Source organism: Lottia gigantea (genome assembly GCF_000327385.1).
Source record: "Lottia gigantea unplaced genomic scaffold LOTGIsca_52, whole genome shotgun sequence".
Classification (NCBI taxonomy): Eukaryota; Metazoa; Mollusca; class Gastropoda; family Lottiidae; genus Lottia; species Lottia gigantea.
This window is the reverse complement of record NW_008709781.1, coordinates 832,175-843,963: the sequence shown is the minus strand read 5'-3', so window position 1 is coordinate 843,963 and position 11,789 is coordinate 832,175.

Genomic DNA, 11,789 nt, shown 5'->3' with positions numbered 1-11,789 from the left:
AGGCACGAAAGAGGCTACAGTTTTTATCCGATCTTGATGAAACTTTGTATGCATGTATATATTGATGAGATCATAGTCAAGTTCGAATTTGGTAATAATCAGATTAACAATTTCAGAGTTATTGCCCTTGACTTAGTAAAACCGTGTCAAATGTAAAAAGATAGATATTACAGATTTATTTGATCTTGATGAAACTTGGTATGCGTGTATATATTGATGGGATCTCAGTCAAGTTCGAAATAGGTAATAATTAGATGAAGGGTTTCAGAGTTATTGCCATTGACTTGATAAAAAAGGGGTGTCAAATTTGCATTGTAGGCAAGATAGAGACTACAGTTTTTATCCGATCTTCATGAAACTTGCATGCATGTATATATTGATGAGATCTTGGTCAAGTTAAAAATCGGTAACAATTGGATGAAGGGTTTCGGAATTATAGCCCTTGACATCAAATTGGGCTTGCAGGCACAATAAAGATTGTATCCAATCTTGAAGAAACTAGTTATGCATTATGAGATCTCGGTCAAGTTAGAAATTGGTAATATTTGGATGAACAGTATCAGTGATGAGACATTGTTCATGTTTGAATTTGATGATAATTTGATGAACTGTTCCAGGTTTTTGCTTTGACTTAAGCTTATAGATGATTTTAAGATTATTTGAAAATTCATTATTAAGCCACAAAAGATTTTATCATTTCTGACAGCTGGTAGTGGGTGTATGTTACCTTGCCTGACAAGCTATCTTTTTTGTTGAAGCCGTGTTAAATTAAAAATTTTGTAAATCAGGGTATTTTGCTGGAAACCTCTTCCACAATATCATTTCAGCTCTATACTTGGTTGTTATATCTTTCACATATATCTAGATTACTTATTTTATTATAATTGTATTGAAAACATATTGATTATTATAAATCTTCTATAGTTGCATGATAAAAACATGTCTATTTTAGTAACAATATATATGATGCTATAAATCTGATCAGGTTGTCAGTCTATGTTATTATTACTGGATTGATGTCATGGTCAATCTACAGATTGAAAAACATACATTAAACTTTCATTGGTACTCAATAATAGGTTCAACAATGGTTGGCAATCATTAAAAGTGTTTTGATGTCCATGATAAACTTGTTCCCTGTTGCTCAAATTCAGCAAATTGCTCCTCAATGTTTTTCAGGTAAACTAGCCCCTGTCGCGACTAAAATGTAACCAACTTGTTCCCTGCAAATTGTTCTTCATAGTTCATGGAAAACCTGCATTGCTGAAATGTTACCATCAGTCCCTCATGTCTAATTGCAAACTGTCGATAATTGTTCATCATTACTTATGGAATACTATGCATTCATTGGTAATGTTATCAACAATCTCTTGTGGCTCATGCCGTCCCTCATGGCTCATGGAAAATTGTTCCTAATTGCTTATAGGACAAATTGTCCAACACTGTTCATAGCAAACTATCCCTGCATTGTTAAAATGTTACCATCAGTCCCACTTGGCAATTTTTCCCTCATTGCTTGTAGTTATATAAGGCAAATTGGCCTTTATTGTTCATGACAAAATCAAGAAAAATTCATATACCTTCATTGTTTGTTAACATCCTGATGTTAGTTTAAAAATTGATTAGTCCTTTGACATTTACATAACCCTTATATGACATTTTATAATTAAAAATGTTCAAAGATTATTAAAGAATAATAGATGTTACTATTGTATTTGTGATATCTACAGAGTAGCAATAGGCAATTATTTCCCACATATATGAATCATTAAAATCCATTCAGTGTTTGATAACAAAATGAAATCAACAGTAAAGATTGTATGACAACTCTTTTAAAAATTGATGTAAAAGTTTTTAATGTATTTTTTCTTCCTATTAGTTTGTTGTGAAAATCTCCTAATGACAATGCTTGATTCATGTCTGTCTGAATCAATGCCATGTGATGCTTAAAGAGACAGATTCGCATCCGTTTGACTTATCGTTTATGAAAAGGGAATTTTGAAGCTAACCTAATCAGTATTATAGTATTCTCAGCTTAGCGTCGAAATTTGAACATTCAAATCCATGTCCAGAATGATCCACAATTGAAAGTTAAAAATACGACTCATCTTTTCTCTAAACTCTGACACACTCTGGTAGAAAAGACATCTATAGAAATAGAACGTGAAATACCTAGTTTGAGGTATTTTTGAAAGAAATATGCGATTTATGTATTTTCCAAGTACTTTTGAAGACTAATTACATATTGAAAACCCAAATCAACGTCTGAAAAGAGTGAATCTGTCCCTTTAAATCTGATAAGTTATTTGAATATGTGAACCTTTAAAATCAACAGGAAGTCTACTATGTAGTCAGTAAAGTTTATCTTCAAATTTCCAGAAACTGGGTTTTATTTTCAGTGAGCTTACTGAACAGTTTTTTGTGTAAATTGATTTTCTTCCAGGAAAATATGTTCATGGATTACAAATTCTGTATTTCCAGCACAAAATCAATTAATTAACTTACTTGCCAAAGACGAAGAGTTGGTCTTTATTTTGTGAACCTGTTATCAGCATGTAAATAGAAGAATTGGTCGGAAAACATATTGACATTGTAAAGTTAGTCAGTTCTGTAACTATTTGATCAACTCTTATGTCAAAGCGCATTGGAAGATATAAAGAGATCTTGATTACTTTACTCTTCAGTCACTATTCCATATCAATTTTAGTTCCAGTTTACTTCTTCAGTTTTTATGGGATTTAAGAGGTAGTTGTTAGTGCAATATACTTGTTATGGTGCAGGTAACCACTTGTAACTAATGATAACAAAAGTTCTCATGGGAATTTTGATAGATTTATATAAAGTATAATTAATCAGGGCTATGAAAATAAAACTTGGGTTCAGAATAAATCAATGCTGCAGGAATTAAGCTATTGTGACAGAAAATGTTTAAGGTATAAAGTTTTTATTCTGCTTCAACACAAAAACAATAAACTCATCTGAATTACAAATTGCTTCTAAAGATGGTTATGAAGTAGCAGTTCCAAAGTTTGCAATCAATACTAATGACATGAAATGGAAGAACCTGTACTCAATATTATATCGAAAATAATTCAATAACTGCAGGTATTTAGCTTATTTGACAAGCGCTAAAACATCAGTTGTGATGCAACAATAAAACATCAGTTATGTACGAGTTGTAGACCGTTGAAAATAATGTATTGGTCCTTATAGATATTTATAATCTTTATATTACCTCTCTCTATTCCATCTCTGTCTGAACCTTCATTACATATGCTGATTTTATTTGATGTGTGCTAAGAATAAGTCTATGTTATAAGCATCTAGGGGCTCTACAGAAAATTGAGTTAGTTTCGCAAAATTGACTCTGATAATAGACTATAAAAATGGCAGGAGTTCTGTGCTAGTCATTGATTTGTGAGGTCTGTAAAGACATAATGGTATTATTACAGCTCTTCTAATTTCTAGTTTCTGTTTTAGGATGATAATCTTGGTTCCAGAATAGTTTCTCCTGTGTCATCTTTTGGCACTGTAACAGTTTTTCAAATAACCAAATTAACTTGAGTTTTTTTGGTACAGTAATCTATTTTTAGTTTAAAGGCACCTGTCACCTTATAATGGTAAAATCTAATCTTAATCTCAATAAACTTGTTATGTGTATCAGGGACATTGATAGTCATCGATTTGCACCATTCCAATTTAAATTTTTTTTTGAAAATTGGAATGGTACAAATGGATGCCATCAGTGTCCCAAATACACATTAATACCTTAATATATACCTTAAAACCTCAAAGCTAAATAGACAGCAACAAAATATCACAACATGATAACAATCTTAGTCTAAGACTGAGTTATATAATCCTGACATCTTTCTGTATGTACGGTATCTATTTCCTGTATTCAAGATAACTCTATTTTAAAATTTTCTTTTTGCTACATTTATTATTCATGAAAAATAGTTTGTGATGAACAAAAAACTTGAAGGTACCTGTTTTAGATTGGAATTATTGATTTTCAATTCTTTTTAATTTACAAATATTTTACTGCTGGTAACAATTGATCTTCTTAACATTCCCTACTTTATCTTCATTATACATGAAACTTACTTTGACGCGTTTTGTATAAGATTGTAACAAGTATTGGGAAAATTGTTACTGGTAAATGAGGTTTAATAGGGCAATTCCAATGGCAATCTGGAAAAATACTCTTTAAGTAGGCCTCACATATTCCTCATCAAAGAATTATTGTATTGATCAGCATTGTTGAAGACTAGGTTGCAGGTAGTTTTAAATCAAGCTTTTGACGATTGAATGAGAAAGTGTTTGAGATTCACAGTAAAAGGTAAACTCAGAATATTAACTTATTTTGTCTAGTCTCTTATATTTTCCTTAAGTAGATCAATTTGTAAGAAAAAAGTGCTGCAAAAGAAAAGAAATAGATAAAGAAACTGACAAAGAGTCTAAGAAGAGAAAAACAGCGAAAGCTATTTTTTAGGCTAAGGAATATGAAAAGTGGTCCTAAATAAGGACATGAAATATTTGCAAATACCCCAAAAAGGCAAATTAATTTTGTCAGATGATAAACCAATGTTCTTGTAATGAGACATTCACCCTTTATGTCCTTTATATAAGAACCATGCCAATATGTAAATTATGTCAATTGTATTGTATCCTGATATAGAATTCTGTTTGAACTATATAGAAGAAAGTCATCTAAGAAAGTTAAAGAAATAGATGAATTGATAAATATAAGATATGACCACTGATTGGCTGCTGTATGATATATATCAACCACATGTTACACTTTAATTAATATTCTTTCATGTAGCCACAGAGATGTCAGGAACCATTCCTCCAACTCACATAGTCTGTAAGTCCAATAAATTATTAGATAGTATTACTCATCCTTCAGGATACAAAGTAGATCATTTATTGGGATGATAAAATTCTGTTTTGGAGCCATGAGTCAGACACAGTGGTCAATATGATCAATTTCTTTCTCTAATTAGAAATATGTGAATAAAATGTTTTATTGATTTTTTAATCTTTCTTAAGATTAATTTCTAAGTCAATTAAATTGGAGACGGTCTGAGACTTAGAATTCTCAAAATAGACCTATTGTGGTTTATAAATTATTTTATACAGATTATCATGTCAAAAACATTCTGAAAGTGGAATTTATGAACTGTTAAATTGGTTAGTAGGGTCTAGTCTTTGATTGTTTCAGAATGTTGATTTGGGATGACTTGCCCAACTTTTTATTCAGAAAGACTTATATAAGATTCACTTTAATAGTAAAATGCTGAAGTACTGTGCAATTCCATGTAAATATCATAATTCTTTGATAATCAATATTTCATATGTTCTAAGTAATGTAAGTTTATTTATAAATTTCCAGCAAACCCTCTAAGAACATTTTTGTTTATTTTAATTCCGTGTCTAATTAAATCAGACTCATCATTTTAGATGTAAATAATTGGTGAATAAAATCGCAACCAGTTGCTAACTGTCATAGATTTTTATTTCAACGCGTCATTTAAATGAAGAGATTAGTGCAGTCCATGCCTGAGTTAAAGAGAGCGTCATCTTATGAATTTAGAATGTACTTTCTTTTCTTCCGCTGAGGAAGGATGACACACTTTTTTGTTTTGCTTTTGTTGGTCATAATGCCTAGTCCATAAAATGAAGTAAAACACATGAATTCAGAATGTACTTCCCTTTCTTCGGAAAAGAGCATGTTTTAACTTTACTTGGTCCAAAAAATGGAAAAGAAAAGCTTTTTTTCAAATTTGCTTCATTTTCAGTAATACTTTTCTGATGGTATCTGATGAACTCCAGTTCATTCACAACACACATCAGATGTGTTCATTATATATTTTAACTATTCTGCTATGCTCTGAGTTGATCAGATGTTTATTATTGATGTATCTTGTGATTGATATTGTTGATCTAATTATTAATTGATTTGTCAGCATTATCAACTATTACTTTATATTTCTACAGACATTTCATCAAGATCTATCCATTATACTGATTTGTTCCATTTAAAATGACCCAGAAAATGTTAGGAGTAATGTCTAAGTTAAGTAGTAGACCAAGAACATTAGAAACCTCTTACAGTATTATATAAATGATCTATGTCATTGTGATACCATAGAAAACTTATAAAACAATAACAGTGAGTGATGTGATAATGGAAGTTGTTATGGAGTCTGTAATCAATCGAGCCTGATTGATGGGTCCAAATATCATCAGATGTATTCATATCCAAGTAATAAAAAAACCCAAGTACTAACTATCTGTATAGCAAAACAAGAAATCCACGGTAGAAGCTAATGAACTTTTCACATGAAGAAGTACTGTATATCAATCATTAAGCATAACTATTATGTCCATCCACAAGTCAGAATTATACAGGCTGATGTTTTTTTATGGGACATCCACTTATTTGCTCGCAGATCACTGCCTCTCGTGTCTTTGATTCCTATACTACTGAAAAGAGGATCACTTTCTGTAGAAAGTTCCGTTGTTTTCTGTAATTTCAACCCTGATCTAAGAAAACCTTCAAAGTTCCCATTGTATCCATTCCTTTATCTTTGAAATATGCTGGGGGAGAAGGCCTACAGAGAGTTGCTTTTGATAGGTTTCTTGTGTACTCTTAACATCTTTTACAAGTGAAAATTAGAAACCTGTGTTTGATTTTAAAGTTGTATGTGTTGTCTACAGCTTTTTTTTCTTTTATTAATCCTGATCTAAGGAAATCTTCAATAAAGTTTTCATTGTGTCTCTTCCTTGATCTTTGAAAGATTAAAAACTGCTCCTGGTGTTTTCTTTTGTACTCTGAACTTTTTTGTCAGAGGAAGTATGAAGGGTATATTTGATGTTAAAGTTATATATTGTGTTGTATTGTTTAAAGTTTGATGGATGAGGTCAATAAGAATATGTATGAGGCTAGTTACTTTATATCCACATCAATGTAAACACATTAAGTGTAATGAATACTAGAATAATTTTTATGATAGATCTCTGTGGAACAATTACACTGGAATAATACAGACATATCGATAAATCATCTAAAACAGTCTCCTTAATATCTCTCACCTATCATCTACCTGGTATTCAAACATTTACTCTGCAGAAAATGATGATAAATAGGGAAATGTAACAATAAATAAACCAAGTACTAACAATCCGAAGTGCAAAATGAACCTGAAATCCAAAACAACATTTTGTTGAAACGTTGGTAGTAGCTTATGAACTTTTCACGCGAGTATTTATATCAATCATACGTATGTAATGAAAAGTATCAGTATCTAGAAGAGTAAGCATATTGCATTCTTATCGATTTAGTGATATGGGTTAAAAAGTGACATTAGAAAGCGCAAGCGTGAGGATTCAGGATTAACTTGTGTAATTATCTGTTGTCATTTTAACCAATATAACTGTGCTTGAAATTGTTGCTCAAAATTGCTCAAAGACAGTGCAGTGATGTTCATTGTAATCTTATATCTCTGAGTAACAACATGATCCAAGTTCAGTTTTAATATTTCTGTATCGCTCTACAATTGATGTATTGATCAATATTTTAACAGTGAGAATATTTTATTATTGTAGAAAATTTCTAAAATATATTCTCAATATAAAAGAGAATGAGAAAAAAAAGATAACTGATGTTCACACCTTTCAATTCATAAAAATAAAGCACCATTAGAGATGATTTTAGTAATTTCCACAATTAATAGGTCTCATTGTATTAATTTATTGACATAAAGTATAACCTTTACAGTTGTCCCTTGTTGATAGGAAAAAACAATCGTGGTATAATTATTATATTTAAAAAAAAACTGTATTGATACAATAATTAAAAAAAATGATCCATTATTCAATACATTCGGAGTCTGTATGCTTTTACCATCAGTTTAGAATGGAAACAATACAATGTATCCTCACTTAGAACTACAATAGAACATTGTATGTATTTCCTTTTAATATTTGTTGACGTCATGGTTATTATATTCTATAAGTTTAGTATTGCTAAAAGGTTGTTGAAATATCCATATACTTATTGCATGGAAAGAGATGTCATATCAGCTACCTGTTAGTTTGATTAATTTTCATACATGTATTGACTACAGTTCACCATAGAACTTATTCGATTTTGCATTGAGATTTAAATAATTTGTCTTTCTGAAGGATTGAAATAAAGATTGAAACTATATATTTTATATGGAAAATAACTTGAGTATTTGTGAAAAACATGTAGAGTGCTAGTTTGGTGCCTATGATAACCTTCAGGAAGCAATTTATTGCCATGCATGGTGGTTGACCAATATTCTAAAAAAAACCTCAAAAACCAAGTTGGGTAGTAACGATTAAATAAATCTAATATGCAGATGTTTGTCATGTCACAGTATTATTTAATATAATTACATTTTAATAGGATTGACATTTTAAAGGCTTGAAATCACATAAATCAATCAGAAGGGAGTGTAGGAAGATGAATTAATCTTGAGCTTTGTGAACATTTCTCTACTGTCAAATTATCACTAAAATTTTAACAAATTGTCCTGTTATTACAATCCAATCTTCTCTCCATCAAAAGTCCTTTAGGCAAGGTAATCTAGTTTCAATTAATTTGAAGTGTGTTGTATTAGCAGATGATTTTGGTGTTTTAGCACATTGATGTTAAGATTATTTATCAACTTCCAGTCATTGTAATATTGATCACGTTCTTATTATTTGTTTTAGTCTTTTCGTCTGGTCAATCTTATTATGATTGGTACCAGTTGTTCTTAATAGGATTTCAGACTGTTGAATAACTTCTTTCATTACTGCTGTTCATTTGTTGGATGTGACAAGATATTCTAGTCCTATCCACCCTGATGATAGTAAATTGTTTTGTAGTGTATACATTGAAGTACCGGTACTTAGATATTTTGGTATTGATACTATTGAGTATATTGAAGATTGAGTTATTGGAACTTTGTAACTTGGTTTACATAACAGTTCAACTCGCCAAGAAGATAAGTTTCGTTTTGTCGAATTGGTTCTAGTTAAATTATTGTCAAGATAAAGTGGCCAAACTTCTTCATTATGTATTATAAAAAAAAAAACCCAATAAAAATTCTTCATAATAAACATTAAAGATCACTTATATTCTGATACAGAATTTTTTTAATTAAAAAAAGAATCAACCATGGTTTAGGGTAATGGGAATGAGTCAATCTATTCTTGGACCTGAGTGACCAGATCTATTAAAATTATTAGACCATATAAGAAGACTCTTTACTCATTTTGAAACACTAAATTTTATTTCTTGTTTTTGGAGTCCTCTACTATACAATTAACGGAGGAAATTTATGGTTATATGGCTAGACCGGTTTTTCAATGAGTTTTTGTGGTCTTGATCGTGAAATACATTATTCTTCATGCCAAAATGAAGAGAAGATGCCCCTTTTGTGAAAGTATTTTTATAATACTGGTACATACATCTGGGCTGAATTTATGCTTTAAAGCTTACTGGCTGTAAGATACATACACTGGATATTTTATTATTTCCAGGTTGACTGGTAATTACTACCCTCTATCACTAGTCCTCCACTGTGTCCAGATTAATCAATGGAACTAAATGACCAGTCTGTTATTGATTACAGTACAACAGTCTCAGTGTCAGACTGGTGTATTTTCTAATCATTCAGTACAATGATAGTATCAGTAAATAGTTCCAGTATAGTTCTCTCATTGTTAATCATTAGTTGACATTTCTGACCCTGCTCATAATGAGTTATGGAAACTGAACACCTTGGATACAGTGGTATTTATCGATATGCTATATAGCTATCACTAAAATATTTGCTGGTACCATTCTGCTATTAGGATATGTTCAGATGGATTGATGAATCGTGTCATGGATAAAAATCTTTAGTTCTCCTTAAATAAACTTTCAACAATTTTGAAACAGACAAATGAAGCAAGCTTAAATAAGATAAGTTATAGAAAAATTGGAATATGTCCATAAATATAAGAAAATATAAAATGGTAATTTTTGAAAAAGAAATGCAGCAAGCTAGGTTAGGGATTGAGAAGTTTTTCTTTGCTCAGACTAGAGTACATTTCTGGTCTGAACAGTGTGAAAGGAAAAATAGAATGTTTGATAGTGAATTATAGTTAACCTAGAGAATCTAATGTTAACTGGTAGTATTTGATTGATTTTAGACCAGAATAACTATTGATCACTAGCTTACAATAACTGGTACACTTTTACATACTATTACATATTATATTCTTTACTGAGATATTTCAATCAGAAACCAAACTATTGTCCAAGGACATCCATAGTTGATGAACCTTGCTACAGAACTGATAGAAGACTAAGTTAGCCATTTATTATCATCTCCTGTTCGATGGAATTCTCTCCAGATATAAGAACTTTTCTTTATAGTCTGCAGTTAGTGATTTAAAAGTTACCTTATAGTTAAGAATTTTGTTATTTTTGTGCTTTTTTTTTTTTTATTTTAGTTTAAAACTAAAAGATCATTAATAGAAACTCAAAAGAAGACACAGCTCTCTCTTGTACAATAAAATTGAAGTTAAAACGCTTTTATTGTATTGACTATAGAGTTTTGTAGATATTTATTACCTGTGGGACAACATTATAATATTACAAGATATCTCTATTATATATCTGATTGTAGTTTATTGTGCTGCCTATTGGCATTAACAGACTTTTGTTTTAGTTAGTTAATATCAAGGTATGGAGCTGAAATTATTAGGCCCTAGCTTGCGCCCATTTTTAAAGTTAGGGTGATGTAAGAGTGACCCTTGTCAATTTGGCTTTGATCAGTCAGACATGCTATCTTGTCAGTGCACTTAGAGCCCTTTCTTTTCCCATGAACAGTTGACTTGGTTATTCATTTCATCTTGAATGATTCAGGATGGCTATTTTAATTTTAGAGAAGGATCTGCTACCCATGGAAAGAAAATTGAAACAATGTTTCAAAGTCTACACGAAATATCTTGGCTCATTGACAATAAAATTATTGATTTTACAAATTTAAGTGTTAGTTTGCAATTAAAATGTTTTTGTATTATCACAAAGAAACAGCATCTTATAAAATAACAATATAACTTGTCAAACAGTGTATGGTTCTTTTTGCAAAATAAGGAACCAGGAGTAATTAGAGTAAACAAAACTTAAGAAGCTTAATTTGAACTTGTAGCCAATGTCCTTGACAATTATTGTTATTTCAAGGTTACTACGCAATACTAAATGATCCTCAGGTAGGAATCATGGAAGCTGTGTGAAAGATTATTTAAACTGAACAGATAATGGCTGAAGATCAAGTAATCAGGAAAAAAATTTGAAGTGATCGTCTTAGAAGATTCATGAATTATTCATAAAGTCAAGTAACAGACTTGAAATTGATTCTATTAAATTATATTCCAAATATAAACAGTAATGTCTCCAAATTCACATTTGTTTTGCTGCATATAGATTGGGTGTTTTATAGAAATTGTGTTAACGAGCCACAATTATTGTCAATATAATGGTTGAAAATATGAAATATTGTCTCTCATTAGAACATTACCAAGAGATTTACAATTGCTATTTGAAAAACATGGTATTTTGATTGGAGAAAGTATTGAATTCACATGAATTGATTCATCACGAGTATAAGATTTTTGTATTGATAAATTCAAGGTTCACTTAAAAAAAATAAAATTAAAAAAGAAAAGCGATGTTAAAGTTAATCCTAAATTGAATACTTCAAATCTTTTTTCGATTGCTT